This window comes from Saccoglossus kowalevskii, chromosome 5 (assembly GCF_978046115.1).
Source record: "Saccoglossus kowalevskii chromosome 5, keSacKowa6.1, whole genome shotgun sequence".
In the NCBI taxonomy this organism is placed as follows: Eukaryota; Metazoa; Hemichordata; class Enteropneusta; family Harrimaniidae; genus Saccoglossus; species Saccoglossus kowalevskii.
In genome coordinates, this window is record NC_140645.1 from 33,816,366 (window position 1) to 33,834,656 (window position 18,291).

An 18,291-nucleotide genomic window follows, 5' to 3' on the forward strand; every position below is an offset into this window, starting at 1 on the left:
GTAACAAGATCTTGTGTCGGTTTTAAACATGCTAGCTTTTTGTCCATGTATTTTTATTGGATAATACACAAATACATAATAAACATTATTCTGTTCTGTTGTACGTGGAACATGTGTTTAAAATTTGACATTCCAAGCTATTGCCTGAACTCAATAGTTCAATGATGAACATACATTAAATTTTATCCCGAAAATATGTCTGGGTGTTGCGTCGCACGGGAACACGTTTGTCAAGTCTGAAGGTCATGTTTATTTCCTCCTGTAGTTATAAAACAAACATACATGAAGTTATACTGTACCTTGACCTTTGACCTCGAAATGCAGCATGGTCTTGTAACATGTGTGCACATTTTGATGGAACTGCTTATTTTGTCTATGTTGTAATAGATGAAATACATGCTGTGATCTTGGCCTTTGATTTTTTGTCACCAAAACGTTGCTGTGTCATTTGGTGACATACACAACATTAGTGCCAATTCTGAAGTCTGTACCTATTTTTTCTTCGAGTTATAACACTGACATCATTGCAGTGCGAAATGGACGAATCGGTTATCGAGCATCAACTCAAGAGGAACATGAACATGCCAATATTTACATCTATTCAAACTGTAAATTCACTAAGATGATTTCATACGGAATACTAATATTATTCGTAGAAACGAAACTATATTACAAGGATTGATATGTAGCAATCTCTGATGGTTGTTTTAATAATTCTGAATATTCCCAGTCTGTGCAATAAATGGAAAGTGTAACAGCTGCACTAAATAATTATCTTCCATGACATGAACTGAAAATATCATCGTATTGTGTCTCTGTGTCTGTGTATGGTATTTGTCTCAACATAAGCAACGTATCTAAGGTAAGAGGGTGTCCTTATTATTCACTATAACCAGATATTTCGAATGATGTATCTTTTGTAAATAAAAAATTTAAAACAAATATGCGTTCATAACACAGTTGTATTGCCCGTGGTAATGCAAACGTTACCCCGGCAGACGTACTGTGAAGGCAATGTCGATTATCTCTCATTCACTACACGTAATACAATATATCACATTACCGTACATGCAATGTGTTATCCACTGATTCCATTTGCTATAGAAGTGGGTATATCACGTGTCACTGCAGTGTTCCAAATGAAAATATAAGACACGTTATTGTGTGTATTTTATATTTTCAAATTGTCATGGAAACTGAACAACTGGGCAGTATAAATAAACGTAATTCATTGGAAGTATTTGCATTAGTGTGTATGCATTTTAGTACAAAACATATTAAATTATTATCCCCAATTAAACAAGTGTGTCTCGAATCCAACTAGCTATTGAAAGCTCGCCCTCGTGGCTCTAAATGTAGCTGATGACAATAGAGGCCGGGGAAAGTCGCGGTGTTCAGATTACGCCTAGAAACTAAAAAGTAACAACATACGATGGCAAACTTGGGCACATGTCCATAATCAGAAATATCCAACCGCCAATTTAAAACAATACCAAACTCGCTTTACTAATATACTACATAAAATATAAAATATGTACTTTTTATGCATATTATTATGCATAATTATTTGCATATGCATCCAGAATAAGGTAAACATAACCACTAACTAAACGGACTACGACCTGCACTATTTTCATATTTATTTTACTATTTAATATCTTGGTTATTTAGTACACTCTTACGCGTATTAATCTTTTGCATATATTCCGAGGATAATGTAAACATAACCACATACTAAAGAGACTACGACCTGCACTAATGACATATTTGTTTTTTAATATCTTTTAAACTCAAAATCATAATATCAACTATTGGGACACACTAGTATACACATGGAAATACGTCACGTCACATGACCCATTCTATTGCTTGGCAATGCAACTTCCAACAATGCTAATTTGTAAAGTGACGTCATTCCGAATGTTTGGAATTTGTGTGACAAGTGTTGCGATATTGATCAAGTTGTTTCCTTAAGTAGCTAAGAAAATGGGTTTTGCTAAACATTACTCACCACATTATTTTATTTGTAGAAACCGAATACAGTTATTTTATGGTATGGACCATTTTCTACAACAAATGTGGGCCATAATCATAAAGTACTACTTCTAAAACTCTTCTATACTTTTGCAATCATTCAAAATGTCTGCAATACATTCAGTGCTTCTGATCATCAGGCTCAATAATGTACAGATGGTTTCACAAAAAAATTAAAGCCGCAAGCCGTGTCGGCGGGGTCCAAGCTATCAGGCATGTGCATATTTAATGAGGTAATTTGAATGATCAGTGTCACGAGGTCGAAATGCAGTCTTTCCATGTATTTACCTGGTTTGGATATCGAGATATGGTTTTCTGAATATATTAAGAGCCATGTGCTTATGTATATAAATGAAGTTACATAATCATATATGACCATCTCTTATCTTAGGTACATCTTTTGCTCGATGCCTTCATTATGTCTGTGAAGCAATAGTGTTTCAGATACGACTGCTATGCATATTGTTGAATTCACATGACCATATATGGTCATGTTATTTTATTAAGATCTCGTGTTTAATATCATCATAATAACACAGGAAAGAAAGAAAGGTAATGAGGCGTCAGCTGTGTTGTACACATGCAGTATTGTTATAAAATGTATGTTAATATTACAGTGGTTTCATTATTTACTTGTTACCGCGATTATATAATTTACATATTTTACATTGTCTTGGTTTGTGTTCGGTCATATGTCGTTACCGTGTGCTCACATAACGGAAACAACAATTGTTAATGTTCTTCACTGTCCAGGGGACGGAAATAACTTTCACAGTGAAAAGGTATTGTAAATGACGTGCTCAGATGACACTTTTGACATCCACCGACATGCATGATAGTTGCTGTTGAGCCGTAGTAGTTGCGGACACCCACGATTAACACTTTCAAGTTGCTATACACTTGACATATATCATATGTAAATAGGATACTACGTACTATATTAATGTTTTTTAGTAACATCATTTTGCCACTCCCTGTGAAGCTACATACATAGAGCTTTTTGCTGAACACAACCCTCAAAATAACTTACTGAAACAGCCAACATCGTTCTGTAAATATGCAGTAGTTGGGTATGTTCACATGTATTCTACATAAAAAAGTTTCTATTATAGCGTTCATGCGTAGTTACCCGGTTAGGATAGATGAATTAGCATATTTGTGAGTAATGAATATTCATGAATATTATTTGCACACATTACCATATAATTTGAATATTCCTATAAATATATAAATAATTATGATATCATTTTTATATTAAATTATGCATATTAGTATAGTTTATATATATATTATAAAACTATTAATATCTATATGATTATGATACATATTTAAATGTTGAGTTGAGTTGTACAATACTCATGTTCAGAAATCACGTGGTGACGCTATGAATATATTATACGTAACCTTGTAAAAAACATTGACTCGGTCTCGGAAATTCTAGATATGTTTAAATACGAAAGATGCTTTTGAACCTCGTATAAGATGTAATCCACCCATTTTGTAACCTCCTTTGTTGTTTTGCTAAGATGCATTCACATAGTAATCACGTGGTGGCGCTACGAATAAATAACACGTACCCTAGTCGTGGATAAAAAAAACATTGAATCGTTCTTGGGAATTATAGTTTGTAAATCTTCGACATTCACATAAAAATCATGAATAAATTCACCTGAGGGTAAACTTGTAGTTGATTTTAATATTCCCACGTGGGTCGATTTAAATATGGAAAAAACGGAGAAGTTGTAAACCTATTGGTTTAAAATACTAAAGCACTCTCCATAATGTATTTCGTGTCCAAACTTACACATACATCCCACGCTGGTAGGAAGGTGTGTACATCATTACGGAATCGTCGAAATGAACGTCGCGTTTGCGTCGAGGATATTGAATCAACGATCCGTACAGAAATGTATGACAGTGTACGATACATAGAATTGGTGAAGTCTTTGGTGAATGGTTAATATCCGCAAATCACTTTCTGGAACTGTCTGTTGAATACCGTGAAATGGTAAAATTACCTCTGAAAAGATTTCGAGCAGGTTTTGGTATTTTTCAGAAAACTTGTCGTACAATATGTGTTAAACAGCGCTGAAGTTAGTCGGATGCCATATTCAAAAAATAGCATCATTACAGACTCGTAATTCATCATAACCTCCGATAACCTTGCGTAGATCGATTAAATTTGAAAGAAAGACTCCAGCAACTTTGACCAGTATATCATTGTATCATTCTCGATCTAACCTTCATACCACCCGATCAGCTTGACGACTGCAGTGTGAGTAACCCACAATAACAGCTATTCCGTCCCATTTGTAACCATAATATCAACGGTAAAGTGACTGATTTTGATGAGAGTGTAGGAATCGATATACGTTATTACAGCGTTGACAAGAACGATCTGCGTAAACTGACCAAAACGGGCATTTCGTTAACTCCTCAAGAATTCTAAGTATGAAGGCGGACATTGGTGATTCTATAGACTGCGTTGGTGTAAAGATTTATGAGGATGCATTGCGTGAATCCACAAGTTTTTGTTGGAAAACGCGGTATTTCAACTCGTCAGAGAGCGATCCAGGCCATATACAACCAGGTGATAACCGATGCCTGAGAACAAAGTGCCAGAGTGTTTAGAGAAGCCGTAAAATGGTCGTAGTTTTGATGGGTTTGATTCACCCGGCGCGCATGTCAAAGCGTTAATTTTCTTCAACAACGATCATATTGGACGTCCGAGTTGTTTTGATGAATCACCGAAACTAATTGGAACGGTATGTCGAGTTTGATGAATGACCCTATCCTATCGACACCATCAAAACCTATGAATCTGTTCCCAAGAAACGATGTATATCCGCCAGTTTCGCCGATATAAATCACTGAAGACAATGCCAACCTAATGCAAAGACAATATTAAACTGTCAAGGCAATGCCAATCTAATGTAAAGAAAATATACAAATGTCAAGACAATGCCAACCTAATGTAAAGACAATATAAAAATGTCAAGACAATGCCAACCTAATGCAAAGACAATATTAAACTGTCAAGACAATGCCAACCTAATGTAAAGACAATATAAAAATGTCAAGACAATGCCAACCCAATGCAAAGACAATATTAAACTGTCAAGACAATGCCAACCTAATGTAAAGACAATATAAAAATGTCAAGACAATGCCAACCTAATGCAAAGACAGTATACAAATGTCAAGACAATGCCAACCTAATGTAAAGACAATATAAAAATGTCAAGACAATGCCAACATAATGCAAAGACAATATAAAAACATGTCAAGACAATGCCAACCTAATACAAAGACAATATAAAACTGTCAGGACAAAGCCAACATAATGCAAAGACAATATAAAAATATCAAGACAATGCCAACTTAAGTTATAGATGCAGGTTTTTTTTTTTTTGCTTTTTCTTATCCAAACAGTCTTGGCTAGATAATGTTAAAATTCAAAGCATTGTCAATGCTGGAAGATACTCAAAAATCGATTTTAAAATATAGGGAACCGAGGCACGCATATGTGATTAAAAGTCCTGATAGTTTCTTTTCGTTGCTCTTTGATTGGCAATCACTGCTGATATGCAAATGAGTTGCTGGCCTCAGTTACGATACGGCGATGTGTGACTTCCTGTCCTCGACCACTGTTTAACTTACCTCAAGCGCTATCAACTAGCCTCGCAAACTACAAAAAAACAGACAAAAAGTAGACGCTTCCAGAGTGCAATGGGAATAAAAAAAATACAGTTGTAAATGATAAGTAAACTTTTTCACCCTTATCTCTTACATTTATTTTCACGCATTTTTTCTCCAAAGGCAAAACTGAAGTATACATTTGTCGTTTCGCTGTAACGATCACCATGCTGATAGCATTGTGATGTAATGGATAAACACCACTGTACTTTGCGATGTCGACCTCTGGTACTAAGGCACTCTATGAATGAGGTATTTCCAGAAGTCAGGGTTCGTTATATTTTTATCAACCCGTCTCGTCGTCTGTAGTTGAATGAAACCTGTCTCAATTTATAATAGTTTCTTTTCAATTTCGGTTTTTCTCACCGGCGTTTGAGCGATTGTATAGTAAAAACTGTGAATAGCCGTTGTGTAGCAAAATATTACGACCCATTTTAACCTGGCCTTCTAACTTCGCACGGACAATTTCACCGGAGATCGCGAAAAACTGCGTCATACAAAGTATTTTTTAAAGGTTTGAAGAAAAGTAAATTAAGACTCTACGCACCCAATGGCGATCGCTATGTTTATTTAACTGTATGAATATCCCAGTGCCGACCAAATGTCCATTAGATGTAATAACAATTTAAAAATGTTAATTTAATAATAATATTTATTTATTCGTTTATTTACTTATAACTGTTAATGATACTGATAAAGTACAGCTAATTATGCTGTAATAACAGTAAAATAGAAGTACAAAATTAGTATGTAAATAAAATAGTATGAAATAGTATGAATTAAATGTTTGTTTGAAATTATTGTTTTGATGGCAAATTTAAAAAATGTAATGTTATACTACAGTAGACAAGTCAACTAAATAAATAAATATAACCCGTGCCTGTAACACACGAAGTTATTGGGACGGATTAATAAATTTAGTTGACTATTAGGAGAGATGTGTTCTGTCAAGAGACTGAATTGTAATGTTTGAATTGTGGGTGATATTTCATTGTGATTCTTTAACATTTAATATGTTAATTTTCTAAAATAGTGTCTGTATCAGGCTTATAAAAAAATCTTTTAAATCGCATTCAAGTGATAGCACCTGATTCCCCTATGAACAAAATGGTTTGGTCATGATGACGCAATACAAAATGGCTTACGTGTAGTTGCTGATTATGTGCGATTTGGTCTTAGTCTGATAAAAAGGATTTTGTTGCTTGTTGGTGAGTGCTGATATCAATTATTTTTATAGTAAATGTTAAATGTGTATTGTCACTAATGGGACGTTAAATGTGTGGTTGAAGTTTGCTTGTGGCCTGATAAACATAACACCTATTCGTTCGGACTTCGGTTTATATAAAAGCAATTATTAACTGTATTTAAGGGGCATCTTATTATGTGTTATCCTGTCGTAATCATAATATTTCTAAAGTTCACAGTTAATAATTATCTTGTTATCTCGAATTCAGGAGTTTACTTGTCACTTGGTGTCATTTGAATGTCTCGTTGAAAACACTTCAGTACGGAGTCCAACAATCTGGTACAACAGTCTCAAAACAAGGGTAACTATCTATATGAATATTTTGAATGTCATATAGTCGCCTGCTAACCCTGCCATCGATCCGAATGCGCGTTTGTTTACTCAAATGATGCACTTCAATTGTGTTGTGTGACCAGTGGTTGGTAGGGGCGCAATCGTGTCAGGTACTCGCGCCGCACAAATAAAATGTGTCTCGAAAATCACGCGATAGAGCCATGACAACTTTGGTCATATTTTATTCTTGTAGGAATCTAGGACTACAGTTGATGTTCAAGCAAATTTGGGTGTTCGCTGGTTCCCAGCGGTTTGTTCCGTGCAAAGGGCGCCATGACTCAGCGACGTTCTTGTACTTTGTTAACTATAATTAATTAATAAACATAATTAAGCTGCTCTTGTGCGAGTTTAGTAAATAAATATTCAAAAAGTATGATGCAGTTTTGTTCTATCTAATCTGAGGGACCATATTGGTAGACATCAGTGTACAACATTAACAAACATCTTATGTTTGCATGAGACTCGAAGACGACGCTTTATGATGAAGGTGGCTCTTTAATTGTGAGTTCACTTATGAGAAAATTACACACCATCAAGCGAGTCAAATTGTTCGCTATGCCATGCACGGAATGATATAAATGACCGATCGATTAGGTCAGTGGTGATCACTGATAATACAGTGTACATACATTATAGGTGATTTGCGATGATGCGCTTTTATCCCATATATTCAGAGAACCTTTATTTGTGTTTCATGGAAAACGCCTAAAACATCCAACATCCCAATATATTTGTGGTTTTATACAAAACTATTTGAATTGAGCAATCATTAACTCTAATTTAGTATTACATTTTTAGTGTCACATCCAGATACATTTTAAAATAATCCATTTTTTTTGTAGAAAATCTACAATGATTTACATGTTTTATGCAGATGCAGGTTGTAAGGGAATACACAGATAGTATGCTTATGTAAACAAAAATGGCACATACTTATCTATTTAACAAATGGAGATTCATGTGTCCATTGCCGGAAAAGTTATAATTTCCTTGTTGATAAAATGATGACTGGGATCTTACGATGGACATGCTGCTGGCAAATGATCTAACAAGACTGAATTGTATGCCTTCTGTTGTAATTGTTACAAATGCAAAGTAAATAACCCACGATTGACTATTGACACTGTTGGATATAGCAGTGATAAAGTGATATGAAATAACTTTCCCTACATAAACATATTTAGTCCTCTTGCTACATTTAGTCTCGTTAATGAGCTCATTATTTATGCAAAAATTCATTTATGTACATTACACATATGTCAATGCACATTTGAGATAAATACATGTACAAATTACAGCAATACGTAGTTTGCTTCTATCTCAAGGATATAGGATTACATGTCGTGTAAAAGGTCAAAGGTGTTAAAATTGGTTACGTACGGGCAAATCAATTTCTATATGTCTCTATCATATGTTTTTGTTTCAATTAGTGTACTCCGGACTCCAAAAACATAATATACTACATATAATAACGTAAATAATCTATCGAATTTTCCTCGCAAAAGCATGTTGGCACCAGTCAGTTTAAAGCTGTGAAGAGAGCTAATTATGCGAACAAAGCTGTTTTTCAGGAAAAAAAGATGTATACACCAACCATACCCAATGTCATATATCCAGGTAATGTTTAATGAGATATCGAGACGTACAATGACATACATAACATGTTTCATATCATACATAGACACAAACACATATTCCATACACTAACAAAAACATTTAGTGACAATACATGTGTGTAATATTCATTATGATTGTATATATCAACAGAATACTCAGAAATAGAATATTTTATATCGGAGTTGCAGTTTTTGTTGTATCATGACGATGTCATTAAAACAGGTAATTCTCTCAACTACTTATGCTATAAATACAGGTTCGTGAACGAGCGGAGACACAAATTGTGTTTTTCTTGTGTTAATTTAAACACTTTTGGCTTCACGCTGTTTCGTAACAGCGTAACAGAATATATACTGAACGATTTTACAATATCAAAACACAAGGGTATACATGAATTATTATATTTTAAAATGGAAATTATTATTATAGTTTTGTTTCTCACTTTGTGTGGGTGCTTACATAGCTTCCAGGGAACTGCCATACTGTAATATGTGTAATATGGTGGTTATAACTCTCACATACATAGACATATTACAGTTTTGAAAAAAAAATATATTTATAGTCAATTATATAGAAAAATCAACACAATACACTGTATATCACAACGAAAATATTTATTTACAGCTTGTTCATTATATGGTGCATTCAAACAAAATGCATTTTTATTGCATTTTTTACATCAATTTCAGTTTATTATGATGATGATGATGGCACCTCAAAATGTTAATACATGAAACCAAGACTATTCCAATATAAGTGTTGCGAACACGTGTATTTAATGCTGAAAGTGCCCACAAACTTTTTAAAAACAAAACAATAACATCGAATTTGCTAAAAAATATTCTATGTTGACATTTTTTCGTTACAGATTAAATTGGCGGTTGGTGTATGCATCCTAATTACTATTGTGTCGATTGCGATGGTTAAGAAGTCAGTGTCAGTTAGGTGAGCACAACTTCTATATTTTGTTCAAGTGATACATGATTCAAGTTTAGGGAACGATGTACACGTGTTTCGGTATTTGTTGCATATTGAAGATATCGCAGGTGCATAATAAACTCTTAAACTTTATGACTATATTTTGTACGTAACAAACCAACCACTTACATCGAATTCCTGGTAGATCAAAGGATAAGATGATGGTTTTTGAGTTGCGAGTTTGAACCCAAAAAGTTATGTTTCGTTTAGTAGTGTAACTTTAAAATTGTGTATTTTCTATAAATATTTTAAAGTCAGACAGTTGGTCTCTGAAAAGTATTGACTTGGCGGGTAATATCGAGATACTTCACTACGGGCAGGAGAATATCCAGAAAATGCTCCACGAAGTCTAAGAGTTAGATCACGTTCAGTTTTTTAAACCAGAATATTATTCTTGTAACTTAACTCTTATTTTTTTTTCATTTAGTAACTTTAACTTTTATGGTTCTCCGGTGCGCCAAAACCATACAATTGCTCGTTCTTCAGGTAATAACAAGATTCAACTTGGGCAATGTCAACGTCAAAACAACGTTTGCTTTATAAAGACTAGAAAAACGGGTGGAACGACATTGTCGTCGATACTGAACACGTATGGTTTGCTCAGAAATTTGTCATTCGTTTTGTTGAAGACAAATTTTATAAGTGGACATTTGCGTAAAGTACATGTGACTGATGAAAGCCCAAAAACACATTTTCTTCCTCCTTTACACGTTAAACCGGGAGACTGGAAAAACTATAAATATAACATGATGGCAGTTCACGTAAAATTCAATCGAACTGCATTCGAGAGATTCATGCAACCAGAAACTAAATATATTACTATCCTAAGAAATCCTACGTCACAATATGAATCTGCGTTTGCTTATTACAAGTTAGCGTCTGTTGTCAAGAAATACAATAGGTTCATTGATGAAAACGAAGCACTTCCTGAGTTTTTGAGAAATCCTAACTACTACTGGGAAAAAACTAGGGAAATCTTTGGAAAAAACATTGCAGAGTACACACGAAATGCGCAGATATCTGACTTGGGACTTAACCATGAACACCATACAAATACTACAGTAGTTAACAACTACATCGATAAACTTGACGGGTTGCTAGATTTAGTCATGATCACAGATTATTTTGATGAATCACTTGTACTTTTAAAAAACAAGTTGTGCTGGAACTGGAATGATGTCGTATATTTAATTAAAAACGCACGACCACCAGAAAAGAAAACTCGTGAACTGACACTAGAACTTAAGAGGCAGATACAGGATTGGAATTATGCTGACTATCTACTATATCAACACTACAATCGTACATTCTGGAAACTGGTTGATGATTATGGACCAACATTTCAGAAAGATCTTGAAATATTACGCATGTACTTGACAGACGCAAGTACATGTGTTTCAACAAAGTCAAGTGTCTTCAAAAGGCTTCGAAAGCAAATGCTCTATAAATCTACTTCAAATGCAACACCACGCTGCCACTTTTTGGTGAAGAAGAACAACCAACTAGTCAGCATGATCAGGCACAACCAATCATCAGGATATTATTTTCTCAACAAAGAAGGTAATATATCTTGATCACTATGATGATCTAACGAGATAATTTACATATCATCTTTCAAAACTGTGAATAATGTAACTGATAATTTATATTCTTGTATGGTGGAGGTATGAGGGTGTATGTGTTTTTTGGGGGTTGCTTGAAATGTGATATTATAAATTGTTTCTCACAATGACATACGTTATAAATCAAAATAGCGCGTATATTTTTTCTAAAGTGGGTGAAAATCTGGCTTTATTCAAAATTTATCACATTATCAGATTATTGATTATTCAAACTTGGATATCATATGAATTGTCTAATATTTCAATCAAGTAAAAGTTTAGTACGAAAGGCTAGTATATTTACAGGGTTAAGCAATTTCCTAACATGTAAATAAATACACGGACAAACAATATATATATTGTTATATAGATTACTTAGACCAGGTGTTTGATAGTCTCCTTTCAATAATTTACCCATGCTTGCTAGCTAGTAACATAATTTGATTTAAATTTCAGTAAAATTTTGTTTAGAAATTACATTTTTCATTTTGATGGCGACTTCGCCAGTTGCGCGGGTCAACGAGTACAAACAAAGACGTTGTCAAACTTTAATTAGGTATTTATTTAAATCATTGGAGGTATCGAAGTCACTTGCGGTAATTAGTGCAAGTCGCGTCCAGGTCAAACCTTATACTTGTGATTTCGATTAGAAGAGCGCATTGGATTGTGGGAAAATCAATGTTTATTAACGCAAATGTCACACATGCGCAGCGCCACGACCACCGTCCTTTAACATTGTCCATGCGATACAGTTTTTAGTAAATTGTTGCTTGCATCCTTCGCCAAAGGTTGTTTTGACATTCTGTTTTATTATTTGAAAACTTAGGATAGATTATTTCAGTTCATAAAATCTTACTTGGGAATAGTTTGTATAACTATTACTGATTATCTCCTTATTTTCATAAATTTTGCGCATAAGTGAAATCTCTGAATTCTCTTCCAAATTTGCTTGCAGCTATGTTATTTTTGGCCGGAGCTCTTAAATTTCAAATTGGCTGGAATTAGTGTCACCATTTTAAGTCTTCAACACACATTACGCATATGTTAGTATATTATTTCCGTATTTTGTTAGAGCAGCAAGTGTTTCATATAGTTTCGGGAATATGAACGTCCTGCAACGTTAAATGTTACATCTACAAGACATGCCACACCACACTACACATTTTATTGATATTAACATCTGTGAATTCTATGTAGTCGGCTCCCAATGTGTATGTGGATTTGAATACAGATCATGGTGCAATTTTGACGTTCATAATGCACCTGAATATCAATGGTCGTTTAACGGGGTCGAGAACATGTATGACGTAACTACGGATTCAAACCAGGGTGAGTGTATATGTATTTTAATATACCACCGAACGCAATTTGTACACGCATTCTTGTTTATCTATTGTATGCTCGACTAATTATTCCACAGTACGAGTAATATGAAATGTCAAGTTCACTTTTCTCTCAGACGGTCATTATGTTAATTTGTTTTTGTTTTTTTATCTTGAAGGTACTTTTGTATCAGTGAGCATGGTGGGTACAAACCAAAGGAAGGTCGCTAATTTAACAATGTTAGCATCGCTGTCATCCCCTGTATATGTACCTGGCAATTATTGCACAACGTTTTATTATTATATTGGCGATTCTGTTACAAAAATCACTGGTACCACGCTTCGTGTATGTTCGGAGCCGGTCATGGCAAATACTGCCCGTAAACAAACAGATGTGTGTAATACCATATGGTACATTGAAAGAAGTGAAAACTCAATACATCAACGAGAAGGTAAATGGATTCTTGGCAAAGCGAATATATCTTCTTCATTGCCACACAGGGTGAGCTAACATTCAATATTTCAAATATAACACAATTGATGTATCTTCAAATTCCAAACTAAAAGAATGCAAGACATGGTTTCACCATGACCAAATATCTCTTATGTCCGTGACGTGTTACTGCGGTAAACAGCCATGAAACATGAGGAAGTTCAGTTTGGTGATACACATTCATATATATTAACATGGTATGCATATTTGTATGACCTTCCATGGAAGTTCTATTCACGATTACTCCTCTCAGAGAAGATGTCTGTTCCACTGTCTATATTCATACAAATATAATTTCACAAAAATTAGCAGAAAACATCTGCAACGCCGTGAAAAGTGTTTGCATATCGTCATGGCCTGCGCCTCACAAATGTTTGGACATGTAATTACCTGTAATGCGTGTCCTTAAAAGCCTAATTTGATAAACCACGTTACCATATTGTATTTATCATAGTTTCAAGTTATTTTGCTCTCAGGCATAATTGAAATTAACAGATCCTATAGACTGGAATTTCTTTGTCGTCATAATGTATGAACTCCTACACGACATGAATATGTTCATTCTGTGTTATACACTTTGTGATCATAATCTACGAGATCTTACATAATGATACATAATGATTAAATGATACCCTTGAACCATTCACTTTGTGGTCATTATCTATGTAACTCATACACGATGAGGCCATGTACGCTTTGGCTATACACTCTGTGGCCATATTCCATAAGCTATTACGCGACGAGACCACGTACTCTTGAATTATACTTTTTGTGGTCATAATATATGAACCGATACACAACGAGTCGTAACCTCTGCACGATGAGACTATGTACTCTTCGGCTATACACTCTGTGCCTATGAGTCCGTGCGTGATGAGACATTGCCTTCTTTAGCTATATAATTTGTAGCCATAAGCTATGCATCCCTGCACGGCGAGGCCTTGTACTCTTGGGCTATACACTCTGTCGCTTTGAGCTCTTACGAGACGAGACCATGTACATTTGGATACACTGACTGTGTGGTCATAGTCGTAGAGCCTTCACACCACGATACCATGCACTTTTGGATTAAATTCTGTGTGGCGATATGCCATGAAACATTACACGATATAACCAAATACTTTTGGACTGTATAATCATAATTAATAACATTTCAACAACATGCGTTATTAATTTATTTTAGGTCGTATTCGAAGCAAGCCGACATAGTTTACCGGAGGACACGACAATAGATTTTGCACTTGATGATATATCTATAATAAGGAACCAAACGTGTAATGTACAGTGAAGTTCAGCTTTCAAAATGATTTGCTTCATCTCTACAATTACTGCATGTTTTGATTATTTATCGAAATGTATAAATCATTTTTAAAAACATTCGATTTAGAAGAGTTTTCATTGGCTGGAGTACATTTTGGTACGCCAATTACCATTGAGTCTCTGTATTGTTCCCCTCAATCATGGACGATTTACATAGAATGAATCTCATCCAATGTATTCACATGCCTGTACATTAACCATTCGCAGCCGTATACATACATAACAAGTAGTATCAATGCTAAAGTTGTGCACGTAATGTTGAACATGCTTTTTTCAAGGTAGTCGGAAAATATCAGCCTGACCATTGTGGAATTTTATAAAATCGTTATTCATCCGCTAAGGCAATATGATTGGCCAAGCTGTTTTAACTCTCATTTGAAAACGCTTATAATTATTTAATATAAAGAAATTCACGGCTTTCTGAATTGCAGCGTAAATCAGAACTGGAGAAATTAATAATTGATGATTTGTACTGTAAAACATATTGCTTATGTACAGTATTACAACAATTGTTAAATAACTTGGCAATAACAGTTTTTTCTATCAACAATGTTTGCTGGTCAGTGATTTAACTGCATTGAATTGAAATGCACTAATAGATTTTGAGAAACGTGTTGAGTAGAGCCGTATAACGTGCAACAAGTTTTTAATCAATGATTGTATTTTTAATTATTTTTTTGTGATTTTGTATTTACTGTGAACAGTGACTCAAGATGATTGAAATTATTCAGTACCTTTTTATATACTTGTATGTTATAAAATATTCTTTCACATTATATCTGTAATTATATATGGAAATCAGGAAGTATGTATTGTAAATTCTTGTCAGAGTATGGAATAGATCAGGATAATCATAGCAATACGTACAACAATATATAAGATAAAATATTTGTTAAAATGTGTTCAATCAACTAGGGTGTGTATTGCCACTGCAGAATTATAGGGGGCAGTTTTTGCTAGAATTCTTTCACACGACCCCATAACACGAGTCATTTTTATCTTTTTTTTATTAGCAAGTTTGTTCAATTCATCTATCTGATCGTTTCACAATCAGGTTCGTTGGGCTGACATTGTGACAATATAGAAAAAACAAGACAATGCCAACCTAATGCGAAGACATTATATAAATGCCAAACAAAACCAATCGAGTGCAAAGACTATATAACAATGTCAAGGCAATGCCAACCTAATGCAAAGACAATATAAAAAGGTCGAGACAATGTCAACCTAAATAAAGATAATCTAAAATGTCAAAACAATGTCAACCAAATGCGAAGACAATATAACAATGACAAGACAATGCCAACCTACTGTAGAGACAATATAAAAATGTCAAACAATGCCAGTGTAGTGCAAAGACAATATACAAATGACAAAAAATGTCAACCTAAAGCAAAGGCAATATAAAGATGTCAAGACAATGCCTACCTAGTGCAAAGATAATATAAAAAAGACAAGACAATGCCAACCTAATGCAAAGACAATATAATAATATCACGACAATGCCAACTTAGTGCAAAGACAATATAAAAATGTCAAATCAAAGCCAACCTAAAGTAAAGACATTCTAAAAATGTCAAGAAATTGCCAACCTAATGTAAAGACAATTTAAAATTGTTAAGACAATGCCAACCTAATGCAAAGACAGTATACAAATGTCAAGCAAATGCCAACCTAATGCAAAGATAATGTAAAAATGTAAAATCAATGCCAACCTAATGTAAAGACAATCTAAAATTGTCAAGACAATGCCAACCAAATGCGAAGACAGTATAAAAATGACAAAACAATGCCAACCTAATGCAAAGACAATATAAAAATGTAAAATCAATGCCAACCTAATGCAAAGACAATATAAAAAACAAAACAATACCAACTTAGTGCAAATACAATATAACAATTCAAGACAATGCCAACCTAATGCAAAGACAATATAAAAATGTCAAGACAATGCCAACCTAATGCAAAGACAAAATAAAAATGTCAAGACAATGCCAACCTAATACAAAGACAATCTAAAAAATTACAAGACAATTCCAACCAAATGCGAAGACAGTATAAAAATGACAAAACAATGCCAACCTAATGCAGAGGCAATATAAAAATGTCAAGCCAATGCCAACCTAATGCAAAGACAATATAATAATATAACGACAATGCCAACCTAGTGCAAAGACAATATAAAAAAGACAAAACAATGCCAACCTAATGAAAATGTCATGTAATTTTAGACTGTACAAGTCACCCAAATCAATATAAATAAACTATAGTTATAATGTATGAAGTTCGAAGTTAAGAGTTATTCGTACATATTAATTATATAGCATTGAAGAAACAGTTGCCTGAAAGATTTTGTTTTTGACATTCCTCTTGTTTGATAATTTGTGATAAGTGTGAGACGATAGTTCAAGTTGCCTCGAAGAGCTGTACATGATTAGATATAAATAGCCCTAGTATTTGAATATAAAAATAAATTTAGTCGACTATTAAGAGGTACATGTTCTGCCAAGGATCAGAATTGTAAATGTTTGAATTGTGGGTGATATTTCATTGTGATTTAAATATTTTAACATTTGATAAGTTAATAGAATTATCTGAATTCATTCAAAGTAGGGCAACTGACACCCCTATAAACAAAATGCCTTGCTCATATTGACGCAATACGCAATTGACGTGGCTTACGTGTAGTTGCTGATTCTTTGTGATTTGGTCTTGGCATAATAAAAACGGATTTTGTTGCTTATTGGTGAGTGCCTGATACTAATTTTGTTTATAGCAATTTATAAATGTGTATAGTCACTAATTAGATGTTAAATGTGTGGTTATAGTTTGCTCATGGCCCGATAAATAAACACTTTGTACTGAGATTTCGGTTGGTGAAGACTAAGTGTGGTTTATATATAAATTATTAACTGCAACTAAGGGTTATCTAAACATGTGTCACATTTTCGTGATCTATCATATCTCCATATACACCAAAGCTCAACTTAATAATTACCTTGTCATCTCGAATTCATGAGTTTATTTGTAATGTGATTTGAGTGTCCGTGATCTTGTTGACAAACACTGTACCACGGCGTCCAACATGGTGGTACAACAGTCCGGAACACGAGTAATTATATACTGAGATATTTATTCTATTTTCAATGTGTTTATAAAAAAAAGAATATTTTGAATGTCATTTAGTCCTCCAGTCTGTTTACTCAAATGGTACGCCTTATTTGTTTTATGTGACAATGGTTGGAGTGGATGCGATTTGCGATGCACGAGTGTAATATATCCCGAAAATTCCTTCCTTTGGTTATTTTTCATTAATGTGGGGAGCCAGGGATGGTGAACAAGAACATTTTGGTGTTGTTGCGTTTCGCGTATAGAAAGCCGGGAACCAGCGAAGTTCTCGTGTGACTTGTTATAAGCCGTTCTTGTCAGGTACAAGTTTAGTAAATAACTATACGGAAAGTGTATGCAGTGAGATTGTTTTGGACATCAATTTATAAACTCAATTACTGAGTACAGTTTGATGCAGTTTTGATTTTGGCTTCCACTAGTCGGAAGCACCATATTGGTAGACATATACATCTTTTTAATAGAAGGTTAATTTTTTTAGAGAAAACAGGTCTAATTGCTCACTATGCCACGGTATAAAATAAA